The sequence below is a fragment of the Grammomys surdaster genome, unplaced genomic scaffold (genome assembly GCF_004785775.1).
Source record: "Grammomys surdaster isolate TR1022 unplaced genomic scaffold, NIH_TR_1.0 123992, whole genome shotgun sequence".
NCBI lineage: Eukaryota > Metazoa > Chordata > Mammalia > Rodentia > Muridae > Grammomys > Grammomys surdaster.
Window position 1 is genome coordinate 1 of NW_021619110.1, and position 6,733 is coordinate 6,733.

At 36.8% G+C, this 6,733-nt stretch overlaps 1 pseudogene; it reads left to right on the top strand.

Annotated features, from left to right (window-relative positions):
- The first annotated feature begins 7 nt into the window (after nucleotides 1-7).
- Nucleotides 8-1,877, top strand: LOC114636429 (annotated as a pseudogene).
- Nucleotides 1,878-6,733: the final 4,856 nt, after the last annotated feature.

Sequence of the window (6,733 nt, forward strand, 5' to 3'; positions counted from 1 at the left end):
AAATGCTTCTCTTCAATTCCCAAATCTAAGAAGACCTAAAACTGGGAGCACTGAAGAAGTTTGTAAGTATAAAGAATGTGCAAACAGTTTAAATGTGTGTTCAATCATTAGTCTTAATCAAGGAATCCACATAGAAAGAAAAGAACACAATAGAAATACAAAATTTCATAAGATTTTTATCTCTAAACGTAAACCATTGGTGAAACAAAATAATAGTGGAGTAAATCCTTACAAATGTAGTGAATCTGACAAATGCTTTACCCAGAGAGACAATCTTCAAAGTCAGCAGAGCGTTTATCCAGGAAAGAAACCACACAAATGTAGTGAATGTGAAAAATGTTGTACACAAAAATTCAATCTTAGCATCCATCAGAGAACTCATACAGGAGAGAAACCTCACAGATGCTGTGACTGTGACAAACGCTTTGCCACAAAAGGCCAACTTAGTATGCATCAGCGATATCATACTGGAGAGAAACCTTATAAGTGTACTGAGTGTGAAAAATGCTTTACTGTACAAGGCATTCTGAGAATTCATCAGAGAATTCATACAGGAAAGAAACCTTACAAATGTAGTGAATGTGACAAATGCTTTACTAAAAAAGACAGTCTGAGAATTCATCAGAGAATTCATTCTGGAGAGAAACCTTACAAATGTAGTGGGTGTGACAAATGCTTTACCTACACAGTTAGTCTAAGAAATCATCAGAGACTTCACTCAGGAGACAAACGTTACAAATGTAGTGAATGTGACAAATGCTTTACTGAAAAAGGCAGTCTGAAAAGGCATCAGATAATTCATTCAGGAGAGAAACCTTACAAGTGCAATGAATGTGACAAATGCTTTACTGAAAAAGACAGTCTGAGAAATCATCAGAGACCTTGTTCAGGAGACAAACCTTACAAATGTAGTGAATGTGACAAATGCTTTACTAAAAAAGGCAGTCTGAGAAGTCATCAGATAATTCATTCAGGAAAGAAACCTTACAAATGTAATGAATGTGACAAAGGCTTTGCCATACGATCTTATCTTACTAGTCATCAAAGAATTCATACAGGAGAGAAACCTTACAAATGCACTCAATGTGACAAATGCTTTGCCCAACCATCGAGTCTTCGTGTTCATCAGAGAATTCATACAGGAGAAAAACCTTTCAAATGTAGTGATTGTGGCAAATGTTTTACTGAAAAAGAAAGTCTGAGAAGGCATCAGAGAACTCATTCAGGAGAGAAACCTTACAAATGTAGTGAATGTGACAAATGCTTTACTAAAAAGGACAGTCTGAGAATTCATCAGAGAATTCATTCTGGAGAGAAACCTTACAAATGTAGTGAATGTAACAAATGCTTTGCCAGACGATCTTATTTTACTAGTCATCAAAGAATTCATACAGGAGAGAAACCTTACAAATGCACTCAATGTGACAAATGCTTTGCCCAACCATCGAGTCTTAGTGTTCATCAGAGAATTCATACAGGAGAAAAACCTTACAAATGTAGTGATTGTGGCAAATGCTTTACTAAAAAAAGACAATCGGAGAAGGCATCAGAGAATTCATTCAGGAGAGAAACCTTACAAATGTAGTGATTGTGGCAAATGCTTTACTAATAAAGACAGTCTGAGAAGGCATCAGAGAATTCATTCTGGAGAGAAACCTTACAAATGTAGTGAATGTAACAAATGCTTTGCCTCACGATCTTATCTTACTAGTCATCAAAGAATTCATACAGGAGAGAAACCTTACAAATGCACTGAATGTGACAAATAATTTACCCATATATTTAATGTGAGAAGGCATCAGAGAATTCATACATGAGATAAACCTTACAAATTTTGTGTATGTGGCAAATGCATTACCCACAATGTCAGTCTGTGAAATTATCAGAGATTTCATACAGTATAGAAACTTTATGAATGAAGTAAATGAGACAACCCTCTACCAAGAAATAGCATCTTAAAATTTATTAGAGAATACTTAATGGAGGAAAACTTTCAAATGTATTTAAAGTATAAATCTTTTACTTTTGGCTTATCTGTTAGAGTGTAACTGAGAATTCATACTGGTGAGAATATTAACACATGTAATACATGTGAAAATATCTTTGACTTCATTTCAGGTCAGAGGAAACATCTAAAATTTTTTAGTGGGGAAAGTTTTTCTGTTGGGAAAAATGGGGCATATGTTCTATCCAGGGTGTATTCTTTGTAACATTTGAGGCTCCACACTAGAGAATGAGTACAATTATGGAAAACTTGTGAATCCTTCATGCAATGTTCAAATCATAGGTAATGTCAACTATTTATGCTTAGTGAATTCCTGAAAATGTTACAATGTAGGATAGTTTTCATTAAACGTTTCCTTCTTTACCCTCAAATATTATAAGATGAAGGGGAGTGTGGAATCCAGAAGAATATAGTGTTGTATAACACTTTCAAGGATAGAGAAATAATGCATTCCAAAGACAAAATAATTAAGGTGTGTACAATAGCCCTCAAAATATGCAATAAAACTGGCAGCATTCTGTTTATTATATTCAAATTCAGGCAAGATGTACTTAAAACAGTGTTTTGGAAACTGAGCCACCGGGACTACATGTTCTTTATTCTATATTATACCTACAGATGTGAAGTCCATTTCAAGTATCCACTGTTCGTAATTGTTATCAATTGCTAGTTTTATGTTTCGGGATAAATACTGACTATAAGTCCTTTGTGCCCAACAACTCCATCCCATTTGTCCTGTTAATAAAGCTGAATGATTCAACAAGTTTGACTTGGTTATTTTCAGTTTACACTTGGGTTACTTAGACGAATATATGTTGCATCTTCCCAACAAATGTCTTTCATAAAACATGCTGAAGTCATGAATATTTTCTGCAAATCTGTAATATAAATGTTATAGTAATGGTTATCAACAGGTTAGTAACAACCTCTTTGGAGTTGGAATGACTCTTTAACTGGTGATGCCTAAGAACATCAAGAGACACATATTTCTAATGGTCTTAGAACTGAGAAATCATTCATTTGACTCCAGGTTCATCTGTTCATATTTGAATAATTAAAATTGTGTGTCAGTGGTTAGCATTACAAAAGTTAGAAACACTGAATTAGTGATAATGATTGGTGATAACTAAAATAGGGTAGATTCTGTGCAATATACCTGGCTTATTGTCATAGTAGTACTAGGTTAACTTAAAAAACTTGAAACAGAAAACATGTAGAGTCTTTCAGAGCCTCAGCAATAAGTCTGCTCTCACTTGATTTCAAGGGAGTATGAGATAAAAGTCTATCAAGAAGTAAATGAAAACATGGCTTCATAGTTTTTAGGGATAACCATTCAGACTCTATGCTTTGATTTTCATTATTTTTCTAAATCATTTCGAGAATGCTAACATCTTACAGGTATCAGAATATACACTCTGAACAAAAACACAAACACTATTAAGGTATTGTCTTCATCTTAAATTCATGTGTAATTCCATTCATACAAATATCATGATCTGTAAACCTTTAAAGGAATATCTTTTGTGAAGTAGATGAGATACATGCTCATGCACAGTATATAAATCCAAACTTTCTGGAAATACATTTGGAAGCATATTTGAAATAAGATGAGAAATCAACTCAAACAAATCAGTAGCCTTCCTCTACATGAAAGATAAACAGACTGAAAAAGAAATTAGGGAAATGACACCCTTCACAATAGTTGCAAATAATATAAAATACCTTGGTGTGAATCTAACCAAGCAAGTGAAAGACCTCTATGACAAGAACTTCAAGTCTCTGAAGAAAGAAATTGAAGAAGATCTCAGAAGATGGAAAGATCTCCCATGCTCATGGATTGGCAGGATTAATATAATAAAAATGGCCATCTTGCCAAAAGCAATCTACAGATTCAATGCAATCCCCATTAAAATCCCAACTCAATTCTTCACAGAGTTAGAAAAGGAAATTCTCAAATTCATATGGAATGACAAAAAACCCAGGATAGCGAAAACTATTCTCAACAATAAAAGAACTTCTGGAGGAATCACCATCACTGACCTCAAGCTGTACTACAGAGCAATAGTGATAAAAACTACCTGGTATTGGTACAGAGACAGGCAGGAAGATCAATGGAATAGAATTGAAGACCCAGAAATGAACCCACACACTTATGGTCACTTGATCTTTGACAAAGGAGCTAAAACTGTCCAGTGGAAAAAGGACAGCATTTTCAACAAATGGTGCTGGTTCAACTGGAGGACAACATGTAGAAGAATGAAAATTGATCCATTCTTATCCACTTGTACAAAGCTCAAGTCTATGTGGATAAAGGACCTCCACATAAAACCAGATACACTGAAACTAATAGAAGAGAAGGTGGGGAAGACCCTCGAATACTTGGGCACAGGGGAAAAGTTCCTGAACAGAACTCCAATGGCATATGCTCTAAGATCGAGAATTGACAAATGGGACTTCATAAAATTGCAAAGTTTCTGTAAGGCAAAGGACACTGTCAATAGGACAAAACGACAACCAACAAATTGGGAAAAGATCTTTACCAATCCTTCATCTGATAGAGGGCTAATATCCAATATATACAAAGAACTCAAGAAATTAGACTCCAGACAACCAAATTACCCTATTAAAAAATGGGGTATAGAGCTTAACAAAAAATTTTCAACGGAAGAAACTCGAATGGCTGAGAAGCATCTAAAGAAATGTTCAGCATCCTTAGTCGTCAGGGAAATGCAAATCAAAACAACCCTGAGATTCCATCTCACACCAGTCAGAATGGCTAAGATTAAAAACTCAGGTGATAGTAGATGCTGGCGAGGGTGTGGAGAAAGAGGAACACTCCTCCATTGTTGGTGGGACTGCAAGATGGTGCAACCACTTTGCAAATCAGTCTGGAGGTTCCTCAGAAAATTGGACATAGCATTACCCAAGGATCCAGCTATACCACTCCTAGGCATATACCCAGAAGATGCTTGAACATATAATAAGGACATATGCTCAACTATGTTCACAGCAGCCTTATTTATAATAGCCAGGAGCTGGAAAGAACCCAGATGTCCTTCAACTGAGGAATGGATTCAAAAAATGTGGTATATTTACACAATGGAGTATTACTCAGCTATTAAAAACAATGAATTCGAGAGGTTCCTAGGTAAATGGATGGAACTAGAAATTATCATCCTGAGTGAGGTAAGCCAATCACAAAAGAACACACATGGTATTCACTCACTGATTATTGGATATTAGCCTAGAACCTTGAAATGCCCAAGATGCAACTCACAGGCCACATGAAGCCCATAAAGAAGGAAGACCAAGTGAGGGTGATTCGGTCCTTCTTAGAAGGAGCAACAAAATACTCAAGGGAGCAAATATGGAGAAAAAGTGAGGGACAGAAACTGAAGGAGGGGCCGTCTCAAGACCACTCCACCTGAGTATCTATCCCATGTGCAATCACCAAAGGTAGATGCTGATGTGGAAGACAGGAAGTGCATGCTGATAAGAGCCTGATATGGATATCTCCTCAGAGGCCTTCAAGAGTCAGACATATTCAGAGGCAGATGCTCACAACTAGCCATTCAACTGATCATGGGGTTCTCAATAGAGGAGTTAGAGTGAAGACTGAAGGAGCTGAAAGGATTTACAGCACTATGAGGAGAGCAACAATACCAACCAACCACAGCTCCCAGGGTCTAAACCACCAGCCTGGGAGCACTTAGGGGGGGATCCAGGGCTTCAGCTGAATATGTAAAAGTGGAGGGCCCTGCTGGGCATAGGTGGAAGAAGAGAACCTTGACCTCATGAAGGCTGGATGCCCCAGGGGGTGGGAATTTTGAGGGTGGGGAGGTGGGAGTGGGGGGGTGTAGATAGAGGTTACATCCACAGAGAAGAAGGAGGAGGGGCGAGGGGATTGGAGGTTCCGAGGGGGTGGTGGGGGATGGGGTAAGGGGACAACATAGGAAATGTAAATAAATCATCCAATAAAAAAAAAAAAGAAATAAGATGAGAAAAATCTTTGATGGATTACACCAGAATATTTTATCTAAATTCAAGAAGGCTCTGATAATTATTATCTAAGAAACAATCAAAGATTACAGTGAACAAATCTATATCACCACATATGTTTCTTGATTAGAAAAATAAAGAAATTGTTCAACTTGTGAGAATCTACTCAGTGATACACTTACATTGTTCTCAGTATTGCAATTTGTTGAAACAGGACCTCATCATTAGTAGAAGCAGTGGAGGCCCTTTCTATCAAATGATCATAGGTAATTTCTGTCAATTGCTGCATCAGGAATGTTGAAGCTCACACCAAGCAATTTAAAGTTATGTGTCTGGAATATTCCTTAACAGTTTTTAAATTGGTGCTACCTGGATAATCTCTGGTGATTCCAGTTTCACATGTTCAATGGATACAGACCTCACTGCTTAGTGGCTTAGAGATCATTATCCCAGATAAACTGAGATTTCCAGTGTCATGGAAGAACTTCAAATAGTGCACAATGAAAACACATATTACCTTTTACCTCTGACACAATATAATGGTCTTCATTCTACAACCATTTATACACATACTTCTTGTCTACAGTACAGCAAGCATATGTTGTGAGTGGACGAAATAGGTTCAGGTAGACTCACTATTGTAATTATATTGATGGATACGTGCAGTTTGAAAAAGATGAATGTCATTGACTCATGGAAATTAGCCATATCATGTTAGAAGAGCATGGA